This window comes from Notamacropus eugenii, chromosome 6 (assembly GCF_028372415.1).
Source record: "Notamacropus eugenii isolate mMacEug1 chromosome 6, mMacEug1.pri_v2, whole genome shotgun sequence".
NCBI classification, from domain to species: domain Eukaryota; kingdom Metazoa; phylum Chordata; class Mammalia; order Diprotodontia; family Macropodidae; genus Notamacropus; species Notamacropus eugenii.
Genome location: NC_092877.1, coordinates 17,433,797 through 17,449,613, shown reverse-complemented (window position 1 = coordinate 17,449,613; position 15,817 = coordinate 17,433,797).

Genomic DNA, 15,817 nt, shown 5'->3' with positions numbered 1-15,817 from the left:
ATAACAGAGACATTTGCCTTCTAATCAACGTTAACCCTTAAATCAGGCAAAGTTCTCTGGCTCTCCTCATCCCTGGAGGGGCGCTCCTCAGGAATAACTTCTATTTCTCAGGAGGACTCTCCCCACTGACAAACTGAGAGGTGGAAGGATGGCAATACTAGGATGCCCATTTCACAGATGTGGGAACTGAGGCAGGGAAAGCTGAAATGACTTTTTCCAGGTCACAAAGCTAAAGGTCAGGTCTGAGATCTAAAATCTGGCCTTTTGACTGAATTTGGTGAATTTTCCAGAATCCACTGAGATGGGAAGGGTAAAATCAAGCATTTATTAAACACCTACAATGTACCCAGGCACTGCGCTAGATACTTCATTTGATTCCCACAACAACCCAGAGAGGGAAGTGCTATGATCATGCTTATTTTACATTGAGTAAACTGAGATACAGAGAATTTAATGACGTGTCCAGGGTCATGCAGCTATTAAAAAGGGCCAGTCATCTTTTGAAAGCACCTAGATTCTGTGCTGGGCAGGGAAAGCAAGGAGAGAAGGACTCTCTTCTCTCCACCACTCAGCATCACTCCCTTCTCACCAAACCAGATTGAAACACCCCTTCTTCTAGGATTCCTGCTTTGATCAGCCCCATTCCACTTCCTTGACCCCTCAGTATTTACACTTTCTGAATTTTTTTCTTCTTTTTTAAATATGCACACACTCTGTGTCCTTTCAGAAATCCACGAGTGTGTATTTTGTGGTCTCAGAAAACAGATAACAAAGCATCACTCCCCTCCACTATAGAGAGGCGAGGGACCACCAGGGCAGAATGTGATGTACACCAGCAGAAGCAATTACTGTGTTGTTTTGTTCAACTTTTTCTTTGATTCCCTGCCCTTTCCCCCCCAGGCAAGTGCCTTCTCTCCCCAAACTACCTTGTCCTTATTTTGTGTAGATATATGCATATGTGATTGTAGATTCTGAGATGGAAAGGACCTAAGACACCATCCAATCCAGGCCCAGAGAAAGTGACTTGCCCAAGGTCACCCAAGTGGCAAAATGGGATTTGAACCTGTGTTCAGAGTCAGCGTTCTTGCCCCTGTAACTTGATGGCTTTCCCATCTGTTGTCTACCATAAGAGAATGGAAGCACCTGAAGCATAGTGATGACTTTCTTTTTGTCTTCATATGCCAGTGCCTAGCACCCTGATTACTCACCCTAAAAGCTCAATAAATAGTTTAATTGATTACAAGGTATGCCATGGGAGAGGGGAGATATGCCCAGAAATTACTGTGGGATCAATAGGCATTTAGGTGGTACAGTGGACAGAATTTTTAGTCTCTTTATTTCTCAGGGCCTCAGTTTCCTCATCTGTAAAATAAATGGTTTGAACGAGATAAAAACTAAGCATCCCTTAGCCTAAAATCTTCCTCTCATCCAATGGAAGGGCTGAGTGTTCCTCTGGCTCTTCTCTAATTGGTCCCTTTTTGGAGTCAGAGGACCTTGATTCAACTGCCCCCTGCTACGACCTTGAGAAGTCCCCTATCCTCCCCAAGCTTCAGTTTTCTTAGCTGTAAAATGGAGGGAGGAGGGAGGGGTTTGACTTTGTGACCTCAGAGATCTAGGACTCCATGGTTCTATGAGTAAATGGGGATTGCCTTGTCTCCCAGTCATCTAACAGCATCTGAGGGCTCCATTTTGAAGACGTCTCCCTGGCCAACCCAGGCCCCAAGGGGCAGGATACTGGTGGGCAAGGGTGCTTTCTCCATAGGTCACCAAACAGAGACTCAAAAGGATGGACCAGGGGTGGGGAAGCTGTGGCCTCAAGGCTACCTGTGATGCTCTAGGTCCTCATGTGCACCCCTTTGACTGAATCCAAACTTCACAGAACAAAGCCCCTTAATAAAAGGATCTGTTCTGTAAAATTTGAAATCAGTTAAAAGGCCATACCCAAGGACCTACAAGGTCACATGTGACCTCAAGGTCATAGGCTCCCCAGCCCTCGTGGATCATCTATATTTCCCAAATTAAAAAAGGTCCTTTGAATGGTTTGGCAAAGTGACTTTCTCCTGAAACAGAGAGGTAGGTCCTGGCCTCTACTCTCCACCAGCCTCAAGCCCTCCATGGTCACTACTCCACTACTAACTCAGTTTCACTTCAGGAATAGGTCACTCAATAGACATCCCTGTCCAGAGAATGAATTCAGGTTTACTGACTATTAGGAGGATTTGAGATAAAAGGAGCCCCAGTGAGGGTTGGGGTGGGGGATTGGGGTTAACAAAACTTAAAAGGAAGGTTTCTGGGCCCATGTGGCACAGTGGATAGAGCACACGCTTGGAATCAGGAAGACTCCTCTTCCTGAGTTCAAATCTGGCCTTAGACAGTTTCTAGCTGGGTGACCCTGGGCAAGTCACTTCACCCTGTTTGCCTCAGTTTTCTAATCTATAAAATAAGCTGAAGAAGAAAATGGTAAACCACTCCAGTATCTTTGCCAAGAAAAGCCCAAATGGGGTCATGGAGAGTGAGACATGACTGATATGATCCTACCTCTCAGATCTCTCTGTCTCTCTGTCTGTCTGTCTCTCTCTGTCTTTGTCTCTGTCTTTGCGTGTGTGTGTGTGTGTGTGTGTGTGTGTGTGTGTGTGTGTGTGTGTGTAGAAGCTCTATCTTCCCCTGAAGTAGAGCAGAGAAGGAAGTGAGTCAGGCATCAAAGAGCTGTCCTTCCTCAGGGAACTGTCCCTAATCACTATTATCCCCTTACAATAATACAGTTTCAGAGAGCCGGGAGCCAGAGTCCTCTGTAGCCATGTAAAATGCTTCCTGTATTTGCCAAGCCAAACAGCGGCCAGGCAATTAATAGAACTCAGCTATTCCTCTCACTCTGATAAAGCCACGGGGCTGCTGGGGCTCTGCATTGTCCTAGAAGCCACCCCCTCCTCCTCCCCACCCCCAGCACACACACCTCAGCCTCTGGCTTTCCGCCCCCACACATCCCCTGCCCCAGCTGGGCCCTCTTCCCTGCCTAGTCCAAGATCACAAGGGCCTGGACCCCAGGAGACTGAGGAAAGCTGGCAACTTTCTGTTTGGGACTGAAATTTCACAGAGATGAAAATTGTTTTCATTCTCTCACTGAAAGGTTATCACAGAGAGCATCCCCCAGGAAACCCCTGGATGAGTCATAGCCTGCTTCCTCCTGTCAAACAGGCCTCTTCCACACCATTGACCTTGGGGGAGGGGGGGGGAGGGGAGGGACCCAGGGAAAGTTGGGAGACTCAGGGAGCTGGTTCACTGAAATTAGTGCCTTCCTCCACTAAAGCTGATAGACTAAATCAATGGCCTCTAGGGCCCACCCATGGTTCTGGACATTCAAGCATTTTAAATTCTTATGATTAACTCTGCTCAATGGAAGGCCTCCTAGGAACCAATCTGGAGAGGGGATTTGGCCCCAGATAAATCACTGCTGATTCTCCAGGAGCTGTCAGAATAGTCTCATGGTGCAAAAAGTCCCTGGCCTCCCCAGCCTGAAAATCACCGGACAATACCCAGATCACTAGACATCACAGAGACTTGATCCCATCTATTTCCAAGGCACCTGGTTCAGCATTGGAAAGACCAGGCCTCCTGTTTCTCTAGAGATGGGTATTCATTCTTGTCCTGGAAGCCAGAGCCAGAGTGGGTTTTCCTTTGAGTGGGCCAAGTCTCCATTTAATAAGAGGGAAAAGAAATTTAGTTGACTGTTCAAAGTCAAGAATTTTACCTCAATGCAAAATTCTCATTAAGACCCAATCAAGATGCTACCTCTCTTAGGATCATAGCTTCAAAGCTAGAAAGGACCTTAGAGGTCATCTGATTCAACCTCTTCATTTTACAGATGAGGAAACTGAGGCCCAGAAAGCTAAGGTGGTGCCTAAAATTGTGCAGGTAGCAGAGCCACAGTCCGACTCTGGTCATCTCACACCAGAGTCGGTGCTCTCTTTTCTGTATCACACTGATTCTCTTTAGGGGATTTCAGGTAAGAGTTCATCATTTTCCCCAGAATAAATACAAATTAAGTCACTTAGAATTCTACTTGAATAAAGATCAGAGCAGCCTATGAAGCAAGCCAAAGAGGATGTGGGTCTTTTAAAATTGCCTCCTGCTTTATGGGAAGTCTCCCTCTCCCTGGGTGATTTGCAAACGCCTTTTACATTAGGTAATTTCCCTTCAGATTTGGGCTTTTGGCATGTGTTAGGGTTGGACATGCATACAGGTCCTGGAGGTCCCAAGGGAGAATGTTTCTTGAGTCTTGCAGTCCTTCTATGTTGATTCTGTCAGGACAATCCAGATGTAGACTGTTAGAGCTGGGAGGGACTCTTAGAATGATCTCCTCCAATCCTTTGATTTTACAATTGGGGAAACTGAGACCTAAGAGAAGTGACTTGTCCAATTTGTGCAACCTGGAAGCCAGGCTTTCTGATCCCAAATACACCTGCCTCTTGCCACTACATCAAGCTTCTCCTTCCCTCTGTTCTTGGGTTCTGACATTCTAAGGCAGGTCACCTAGTATTGTGAAGAAAGCCCTGGACTTGGTACCAGGAGACATGAGCTCAGTTCCCATCTCAGATACACACTGTGTGATTACAGGCAAAATATCATGCCTGCATGAAGCTGATGTGAGGAAAGAGCTGAAAAAAGGTGGTGATTGTCGTTATTCAGTCGGATCTGACTCTTCATGACGCCATTTGAGGTTTACTTGGCAGAGATACTGGAGTGGTTTGCCATTTTCTTCTCCAACTCATTTTACAGATGGGGAAACTGAGGCAAACAGGGTGAAGTGACTTGCCCAGGGTCACACAGCTAGTAAGTGTCTGAGGCCACATTTGAAGTCAGGTCTTCTTGATTTCAGGTCTGGCATTTTAACCATAGCACCACTCAGTACAACAAAGGTAAGCAAGTTATTGTTATTCTGAATTAGTCTAAGACTTGATTTAATTATTATGTGATATTCATTGGCTTTATTCCTAAAGGGACACTTAAATATTTTAGTATTTGGAAAAGACTAGATAGAAATAAAGACTATGGCAGATCTAGGTATGAAATTCAATTTTATGGACATATTTATTTGTTAGATGTTTGGGCAGGGTGGGGGGGAGGGGGAGGTGAACAGACCTGAGATTTCTTTGAATGGGGAAGACATAAGTAAGCATCGATATAACACAAACTATGTGCCTAGCAATGTGTTAAGTGCTTTACTCTCATTTGATCCTCAACCTACAAAGTAGGTCATGTGATCCTCCCTCCCCTCTTTACACTTGAGGAAACTCACGTTCAAGGATTTGCCCAGTCACATAGCTAGTAAGTGTCTGAAGAAGGATTTGCACTCAGATCTTCTCGGCTGCAGGCCCAGTAGCCCATCCGCTGCACAACCTAGCTACTTCCTAGTGAGGAAAAATCCCTCTATCAAAGTAGAATGGCACCTGTTGGACAATTCACAGTCTTTGAGAGTTTTCTGGGCCACTGAGAGGTTAGTTCTCCCAGAATCACCCAGCAAATAGGTGTTGCGATTTTAACCCAAATCTTCCTGGTTCTGAGACCATCTATCTAGTCATTACGCCAAAGCTGCCTCCTTCAACAAGAATTTAAATTTATTTTATTTATTTTTGTGCTTATGTTTATTCTCAATGAATAAATAGTTTAACATTTAATAAAATGTTCATGCTTTGTTTTTATATATTGTTTTAACATCACCTACATTTTCTAATGCATTCTTTCCCTTCAGAAAGCTGTCTCTTAAAATAAAGGGGAAAAAGGGAAAGACTGTCCAGCAACATTTCCAAAAAAGTCTGACATTATATGATGAGCCGGGAGTCAGGAAGACTTATTTTTCTGAGTTTAAATCTGGCCTCCAACACTTATGAGCTGGGTGACCCTGGTCAAGTCACTTAATCCTCTTTACCTCAATTTTCCTCATCTGTAAAATAAGCTGGAGAAGGAAATGGCAAACCACTCCAGTATCTTTGCCAAGAAAAGCCCAAAAGTGATCATGAAGAATCAGACACAACCAGAACATGTCTAAACCACAACGCAGTCCTAAATATAAATGCTAGCTATTATTATTAAATGCTAGCTAAAATAGTTTTGAGAACAGGGTTTCTTAATCTGACTTCCTTGGAGAGTTTTCAAGGGGTCTGTGAACTTGTTGAGGATAAAGTTGTATCTTGGTGCTATGTATTATGTTTTGTGCATTTAAAAATATTATGCTGCGAAGGAGTTCGGACTACCAGAGGCATCTAAGGCACCTCAAATTGAGAACCTCTGTTTTAGATCGTTTTTTTCCAAATATAGGCACCACAGAAAGTCAAGACTGTGAGCCCCTGAGAGCTGGGGCCTACAAGGCAGGCCTTGTAGTCTGCGATAGATAACGAATCAATAGTGAGCATTTGGAAGCCACAGGAAGTCAAAGGCTAATCTTCTCTGACCAAGCAGTGGGACCATTTTGGAATATGGAGAAGAGAAAGCCTGGCTTCTGGTGGAGCGCACTGGGGATAAGAAACCCTCTCCCCTCCCACTTCTGTCTCTCCAATGTGTTTCACTTAACAAAATAATCTTTAGTTTGTGTCCCTTTATTTGTGCTATATCTAACAGCAGCTAAAAAAGAACCACCTTAAAACTTTACTTGTTACATCATGGTACCCTAAAACTTTGAGGGCCAAATGCAATAATGAAATCCTTAAGAAGTCAGCTTAAGTCTGGGTCCTTGCAGCTACCCTCTGGGCCAAATTACCAGTGAAGTCCCTTACTAGATCAGTGACCATAGGCCAATCAATTTGCCTTCTGCCTCAGTTTCTGCATTTGTAAAAATGACAATAGTAATAATATTTAGTTATTTCAGTCATATCCAACTCTGTAGGTCCTGTAACCTTGGGCAATGTCCTTCACTATTCACAGCCCCAGCCCACAGACTTTTAAAATGATAGGTTGGACTAGATCTCTCAGATCCTAGGATCATAAGCTCTAAAATTCCATGAGGCAAATTAGTAATTAGCACAAAATTGTCAATAACGCCATGGATGGGAGAATCCTTGAGATTCTCCTTGGGTAAACAGGGTAATTTCTGGCCATTCAATTTTCAAAAGAAGAAAATGCTTTTTAAAATAATGGCTGGGAATCGTAGCTCTGCAGCTCATTCTTTCAGTGTGCTGTTCAGTTTCCTCTCAACGTTTCCTTTTACAGGTTTCATGGAAGCACTGACCTTTGGGCTAGAAGCAAAATGCTTATTTTCCCAAATATGCCATCTTGTCTGGGATATTGTTTCATTGTTTTGTTTTGTTTTTTTAATGACTTAGACTTCTCAGAATAGGAGGTTGGAGGGCTTTGAACTTGAGAGGACCTACAGCCTACAGAGACACAGTGTGAGCTGCTCTGTCTCCAGGTCAAATTATTTTGTGATGGAAATTAAACTGATGGGAATAAGCCAATTAACTCAAAGCTGGCAGGGAAGCCTGCCTAACTCAAAAATTATGTCAGCAGGAGAAACAAACAAAATCCTGCGTCATTGTGACCATAATAACACGTATCTGCAACTCTTTACAGCTGACAAACTCTTCCCCTCCTTTAAGGTCAAAATTAAAAATATTCCTTACTATTCTCATTTTATAGCTAAAGAAACTGAAATTTAGAAAGGTGACATGATTAAGTACAGGAAAAAAAAGTAATACATTTTCTCTCCTCCTTGTCCCAGAGCGAGGTCAGTTACATCTACCCCTAAAGGTTGTACGGATACCTCTAAGGGATCATGGGGCTTGAGGTCCCTGGGTCAAATGAAAATTCCAAAAGACAGAGTTTCTGGGTAATTAATAGTCAATTTATTAATTTGGCTAGCTGGCAATCAATAAATTGATGGTCAGTGGTTTCTCTTGGTAACCAAAAATCCAAAGATAGACCCTGAAATACCTTCTGAAAGGGAATTCCCCTGGCAAGTGAAAATCAATCTGATTGGAGGACATTTAATGAAGAGGTGGGCTAAAAGGCTTCAGCTTCTCCAGCTGAGAATGTGGCTTGCTCCCAGTAGCTTCCAGCAATGTGGGCAGGGGGGCTTCCCTGCCATTTGGACCTCTCTGGCTAGTTTTCTCCATCTTGATCTAAGTTACCCTAAACTCTAAAGGAGGTGACCAAGGACCAGGGTTCCTTCCCCCAGGGCAAGGGATCACCCAGATTGGATTTTGTTTATACTCTAAGCAGAAATTAGAACTCTGGGTTGGGTGGGGCCCCTTGCCTTGAGGGCTGGAAACAATATCATATTGGCCATGTCCTTCAGCAACTGACTGACCTTAACTGGAGTTGGGCCTTTACAGAAAATAGAAAGAAAAAGGTGGGCTCACAATTAATAACTGCTTATATATTATGCTAAAATATTAGTTTTCTCATCCCAATCCAGGAGTGTTTCCCCCACTTTTAGCTGCCAGAGACTAGTATCCAAGTTCCATTTAACCATTCACTACCAATGAACTTTTACAAAGGCAAATTTACTGCGAAGATATAGCAACAATAAAAGTGCAAACACTTCTCTTTACAACCTGCCTGGCACAATCTACCCTTTACTACTTTTGTCTCTGGGGCAGATGGGCTCCCTTTTAACATACTTTCTTCATAGCAGTGATCTTACCAAGTTCACATCCTAATGCTGATAGGTTACTCCTGTCTTGACTACCTCTAGGCTAGGTCCCCAAGATTGTTCTTTGAGGCATCAGTGCTAGGTTGGATGCCAAATTCAACATTGACTCAGTTCCCAGACTTCTGGACTCCCAGACTACCAAATGGCTTGTTCTCTCGACCTTTCAAAGTTCCCAAGATGATAGCCTCCAACTTGGTTTCCTTTAGTTAAAATGAAAGCACAGACTTGAAAGCAGGCAAAGAACCTAAGATCCATATTCATGAGGTTACATGTTGGCCTCAGAGGGGAAAGAGCTGGAAGTTGCTTCTCTTTGCGTTATCTCTCCCTGGACACTTAGCAATGGAAGAGGTCCAACTAAAAGAGACTAGACTGAGGCAGACTAAGGTCTTTTAAAGGCATCACTTGTTTCAGTTCCACAGCTTTAGCCCATCAACTCACCACATGGTTAACAGACCAGAATCAGTTACAGAATGTCTACCCATGATCCAAAGTTTCTCCAAGTTCTCTCCATTATATATCATTGCACCATTCCCAAAAGCAGGGTCTTCAGTCTCTTCCATGTGGGAATTCCATTAGCTGAACCTGCTGATGTATTCTGTTCAGGTTCATAAGGACTAGGCTTGTTGGCCAGTCCCTAGTTACAAAAAAATTAACAACTCATGTTTGGATAATGCATGTAAAACTTGCAAATGAAATAATTTATGTGCAATATTTTGCACATCTTAAAATGTTGATTAAGCATCAGATATTATTATTATTGGTATTGTTAGATATCTTATAAAGTGCTTTCCTCACAACAACTCTGTGAATGCATACTATTCCTCTCACTGTCCTGCTTCATAGATCAGCCAGGCTTTTGCCCATTTGGGAAGCAGGGAGTTAAGGGATTGAGAAGTGAGGAGGCAGCAGAGTTAAGAGAAGCCTCAAACCAAAGGTCAAGGCCAAATCTAGAAGAGGGATTACACAGTGAAATGGTAGAAGGTTCCTGGAGTTTGCCACTGAATCCACTGCCCTTGCTCCATGATGGATAATTGCAAAAAAACAGTGATAGTGATAAGACACCAAAGAGAAAAGCATTGGCCATTAGAAATTCCAGTTCACTTCAGATTCTAAGTCCATGTTCCTTGTTTCAAGAAAACTTAGATGGAGAATTACTGTATTTTCACTTAAAGATCAAGTCTACAAGTTGGACTAGATGGCTACTGAGGACCCTTCCCATTCTCCAATTGTGAGTCTGTGACTAGTCCTATTGGATACATGCTTTTAATAACAGCTGAGAATGGTGTTGTATTATCCATGGACTTTGATGCATTAGCAGGAAGAGTGAATATGTAGAGCTAATTATATTTCTTATGTAAGAGAGAGTGATCCATCAAGGACATGACCTGCGAGGATTGACTTGTTTGGAGTACGTCTGCTTCAAAAAAAAGTAGTCTCCTTAACAAGAAACTTGTTTGGGCACAAGTCTGCTCAGAGTTCTAAGAGACACAGTGATGGAAGTTAAGTCTGACTCAGAGTTCTGAAACAGCAGTTGCATTTGAATGTTTTTTCAATGGATTTTCTTTTCTTTTCTTAGAGGGCCAAGAACTGATAGAATCACAGAATCGTACCTTTAAAACTGGAAAGGAATTAGGTTTGGTGTAAAGAAGCCAGAACCAAGGGCCATGGGTGGAAATTACAAACAGATGCTTGATGGCAGGAGAAATTTCCTAGCATTTAGTGGTATAAAAGGGCTGTAAACCCTCAGTAAAAAGTCAGTTCATTGGGAGCAGGGAATGTTTTACTTGTATCTCTGTGTTGCTAGAGCCAGCACATAGTAGGAGCTTATTAAATGCTTGTTGGATTGAGTTACATTGTTGAACTTTGCCCTCCTTATCCTTGGAGAGAAGCTTTGTCAAAAAGGGAGGAAATATTACATGGTGTTCTTAGGTAAAATCAGCCCCCTTCAGAGACTTTTTATCTCTCCTCACACAGATAGAAACATTTGGTGTAGGAGGTGGTCAGAAATGACTGCTTGGTAAATTATGTTAACAGAATCATCAAAAAAAAAAAAAAAAACTACATCACACAAATGGAAATGTAAAAATTTAGAAAAGCATAGGACCTGATATTGGACCTGATTCCAAAGAACTGGACAGTTGTAACAGACCGAATCTGCATGCAAGAAAAACCAAACGTTTCAGGTGGAGAAGGTTGAATGAAGCCCCTTGTAGTATGTCTCCTGGGTGCCACAGATAAAAGCCACACTTGATATTATTATGACACAATAATATTATGACACAAAAGCTCTGGCCAAGAAATGAACACCTTCTCCCTCTCATCGTAAAGAAGCCATGAAGGCCATACAGAACAGAGCAGAGTGATCCAGGGAAGAAAACCATGAGATCTGGAGTTGGAGGACCCAAATCTTGGATCTCCTTCTCGGTGGCTGCAGCCCTTCAGGACTGAGTGGTCAGACAAGGTGACCTTTAAGGTCTCTTCCAATTCTAAATATTTGCTAGCGTTTACATAATGCTTTAGGGTTTGCAAAACACTTTGCAAACATAATTTCAGTTGATTCTCACAAAAGCCCTATGAGGGAGGTATCATATTTCATTTTTCAGATGAGGAAATTGAGACTTTTAGAGATTAAGTGATTTGCCTAGCCTCACATAGCTAGTAAGTATCTGAGTGAGGATGTTTTCCTTACTCCAAGTCCCACTCGCTCTGCATTGTGCCACCTAGTTACCTAAGCAAATCTAGGATCTTATCATTTCCAAGATCCTTTCTAGCATTAGGTAGGTAGGTGGTGCCATGGTGCATAGGACACTGGACCTGGAATCCAGAAGGCTCATCTTCTTCTGCTTAACTATGTCCTCAGACACTTACTAGCTGTGTTTCCTGGGCAAGTCACTTAACCCTGTTTGCCTCAGTTTCCTTTTCTGCAAAACGAGCTGGAGAAGGAAATGGCAAACTACTCCAGGATCAAGAAAGCCCCAAATGGGGTCATGAAGAGTGACTGATTTCAATATCTCCATGATCATAGGATCTTAAAAGTCCCTTCTAGATCTGATTCCTACAAGGCTGTCTGGTACAATGGAAAGAGCACTGAACTTGGAATCAAGGGACCTAAGTTCAAAACCTGACTCTGTTACTCACTTCCTTGTTTGACCTTGGGCAAGTCACTTAACCTCTAAAAACTTCAGTTCCTTCATTTGTAAAAAAAAAAAAAAAAAAAAAAAGAGGTTGTACTCAGTGGCCTGTAAGGTCCCTTTTGGCTCTAAATCTATGATCATCTGATCTTCTAAGAACTTTCTTGAGAGAACTCTTATTGAGGCCCTTTTGAAATCCCATGTGGGTGGTGATGAAGCAGTCCCCTTCATCATCCATGAAGAACTTGGGACATACAATGTATAATTTTATAATAAGTAAATTATCTTGTCAAAGGCTTTATCTCTATCCGTGGAAGCCTTCCTCATTATAGGTTCAGATATGGCAAAAATCCCTCTCGTAGTCTTCCTGATTTTCTTTGCCTAAAAGAGATTTCTCCTTTATAAAATATTCTCTGGCCCTTTTTCTGGATCTCTTCTTTGCTCCTATCTCACACCATACTTGTTTATATAAACTCAAAGGAGTTCCCTGATCAGACTGATGAGCTTACAGAGTGGTAGCCTGTGTTTTGCATCTCCTCATGGAGAGTATGGAGCAGTCCCTGCATGCCTTCTGGAGAAGTTTCACTGATGGAGGTTGGCCTCAAAATGAGTCAATTGGTTCCTGCTATTGCGGGATGGTCTCTTGTGGCTTAGAACCACTCTGTCTTGGTATTGGACTCAAAGAATTCCCATAACTTGACACAATGGAGTTGGTTTGTTGGCATAAGCTTTATTGCAGGATACATGGGAGACAGAGAAAAGTTAGCAGTCTCAAATAGTAATTGCAATTTTCTCATTAGCCCCTATGTCAGACAGTCCCCACATTCACAGATGAAACAACCCAACACTTGGGAATTTGATCTACTTAGATTAGGACTTTGAGTAGAGCTAAGAAACCACTGCTGCAGAGGGTTAGGTATCTTAGGTTATTTACCCAAAGGATCAGAAAAGGAGGGATCCTTAGTCTCTACTCTGGGACTTATCTTGAGCTCAGCCTAGCTTATTTGTTTATCTCACAGAGATTTCCTCTACTCTGAGGTCAAGTAAGAGGCATATTCCCAGGGCTAGAGGATAGAGATAGATCTAGGGAAATGGTAATAGTTCCCAGACTGTTCCTACTACCCAATATACCCATTTGTTCTGGCTGAGAAAAAAATCCACCAGACTTGGTCATCTTTTCATCAATTTCACTTTGCCTATGAGATACTGAGAGGGTAGACTGGTCCTGGGACCATAGGAAGGGCTTTGTATCCTCCCACACCACCATCTCTACAGGAGTCACTAGCAGCTGCCTTTAGCCATGATGTTAGGAGTTCCACCACCACTAGAGAGAGGCTGCTGCCCAATACACTGTTGTAGGTTGGAACACGCTCACACCATTACTCCATTTTGTGGTAATGGTTGGAGTCGCGACCTCATTTGAACTGGGAAAAGAATATTAACTCTGAAGTAAAAGAGCATGGGTCCAAGTCTTATCTCTGATACTTTGATGCTGTGTGAATTTAGGCAAATTATTTTACCTTAATGGGGCTTTGTTCCTTCATCTGCAAGAAGAAGGGGGTGAACTCTATGGCCTCCAAAGTCCCTGTCAGCTCCCACGTTATGATCCCTCTCTTAGTCCTGTCTGACCTACCAGGTGGCTTGAAGTGGCTCCCAGGCTTAACCTGGGAGAAAAAATGGAATCAAAGGCTTTTTTCTAATTTCCAATCACCTTAAAGTCAACTTTCTGAATTAGTGATTTAGCAGTTGCAAAGAGGAGTGACATCTTATCTCCTTTTAACTCTGAAGTAATTGATAATGTGATTTTTAATTGTATTTTGTGGTCTGAGAGTGCTTATTACATTTTAAACCTCCAACCTATTGGATCAGCCTAACTTAGGCCTGGCACACAAAAGGGAAAATAAGTCAAAGAAAGTGATGTTTTGGGGGGGTAACCTCAGTACTAACCCCAGTCAATATAAGTTCAGAGTTGGATACCCTGGGCCATGGGTTACATATGTAAATGTCCTGTTCCTCTTATCAGAATTTAAACTCCAAAAGGCAAGACTTGTGTTGTTTTTAGTCCTTGTGTTCAGAGTCCCTCTGACATTGTGCATAATATGTCCTTAATACACATTTGATGAGCTGAATTAAATTTGTATATTCATTATATCCAATTTTGGCTAAGTAGCTATAAATAAATCCAGCATGGAAAAGTTTGTTCCTCTCTGACACGACCACATTTAAGCCCCAAATGTCCCCTTCACTTTCATGTTCTTTTGCCATTGACTAACTCAGTTTCATTATTTCTCACTAAAAAATTTTTGTGTAGCAAATGTGCATTGACCATTAAAGATTTCCAAGAGCCCCATGAAAGGATAATTATAGTGCATTAAAAGTGACTGGATTTAGCCCTTAGCATAAGACGTTTAAAAAATAGACATTTTAGAAAGCCTGTTAGTATTCCAAGAGTCACCAGTTCTATGACTTGAATGATCATTAAAAGCTGACCTTGACCATTAACAAAACTGGCAGAAACCAGGCCAGAATATGGAGGCTGGGAAAAGCATAAAATGCTAAATCAGAGTCTAATCTTCCCTCCTCCTTTCTGTTAAATAGCTTCTGCCTATTTAATGCTCGTTGCTCTCATCTCTTTCTACATACCAGCCTTTCAATTCAGGGTTGGCATCTCTAAGTGGTGATAGGATGCCCACAGACCGAGTGGAGGGAGGGGGAAAGCCCCAACATTAGAGTCCTACTTTCATCATTCACTAGGTAGGTATGAGATCTTGAACAAGTCACTCTCTCTGAGACTTGGTTTCCTCATTTGTAAAATAGGGGCATCTGCCACAATCAATCAACCAATGAGAATTTATTAAATACCAGCTCTGTACTAGGCACTGTGCTTGGCACTGGGGAAACAATCACAAAGAATGAAATAATTTCAATTTGCAAGGAACTTCTATTATAGTGGGGAAGACAAATGAGTGTGTTCATCCTTTGTTGCCTAAGAAGACCATGCCATCAGAGAAATAATGACATGACTTGCACTTGACTTTGTTTTGAATGAGGGAGGGCTGTGCAGGTCACCAGTCTCACTTCTCCTCCAGAGCCATCTGAATCCAGGGACCAGATATTCATCAGGATGACTGAAGACAACCCAGGATGAGTCAATTGGGGTTAAGTGATTTGACCAAGGTCACACAGCTAGTGAATGTCAAGTGTCTGAGGTGAGATTTGAACTCAGGTCCTCCTGACTCCTGCACTGGTGCTTTATCCACTGCACCACCTAGTTGCCCAGGGAAGACAAATCCAAATGGAAAGAAGGAAACAAGCATTTATTAAGCACCTACTATGTTCTGGGCACTGAAATGATTTACAGATATTAGCTGGTTTGATCTTCACCACAACCCTGGAAGGGGGGTGCTACCACAAGTCCCATTTTACAGTTGAGGAAACTATGGCAGAGCTGTATCCCTCACTCTTAACCCATGCTCAGCTCACCTCCTTTCCATGTCTCTTTGATGATACCTCTTCCAATCAATCAATCAATTAATAAACATTTCTTAATCACCTACTATGTGCCAGACACTGTGATAAATCTGGATCTAATGGGGGAAACAACAAACACATGTGTAAAAACAAACTAGATTCAGGATAAATAGGAAATAATTAAGATAGGAGAGGAAAAAGCACTAAAATGAAGAAGGATTAGGAAAGACTTTCTATAGAAGAAGGGTTTTCATTGGGACTTAAAGGAAACCAGGGAATCACTTTTTGCATTCAATTTGTCATTGATATAATGCTGCCTGTGTATTCCCAACATCTATCTACCCTCAACTATGACCCACAACTATGATTCTTCAGAGAATATTCCATTCCATCATGCCCAGCTGTCTAATATCACAGGAAGAAGCTTGGTGTTAATAATCAGAGAGAAAAAATGATGAACACAAACCATTTCCTGAGAAAGAAAGGATAAAGCAAAGGTACAGAATAAGACACATTTTTGTACATGGTCAATGTGGAAATTATTTTTGCTTGGCAGCACAATGGTTAGAAG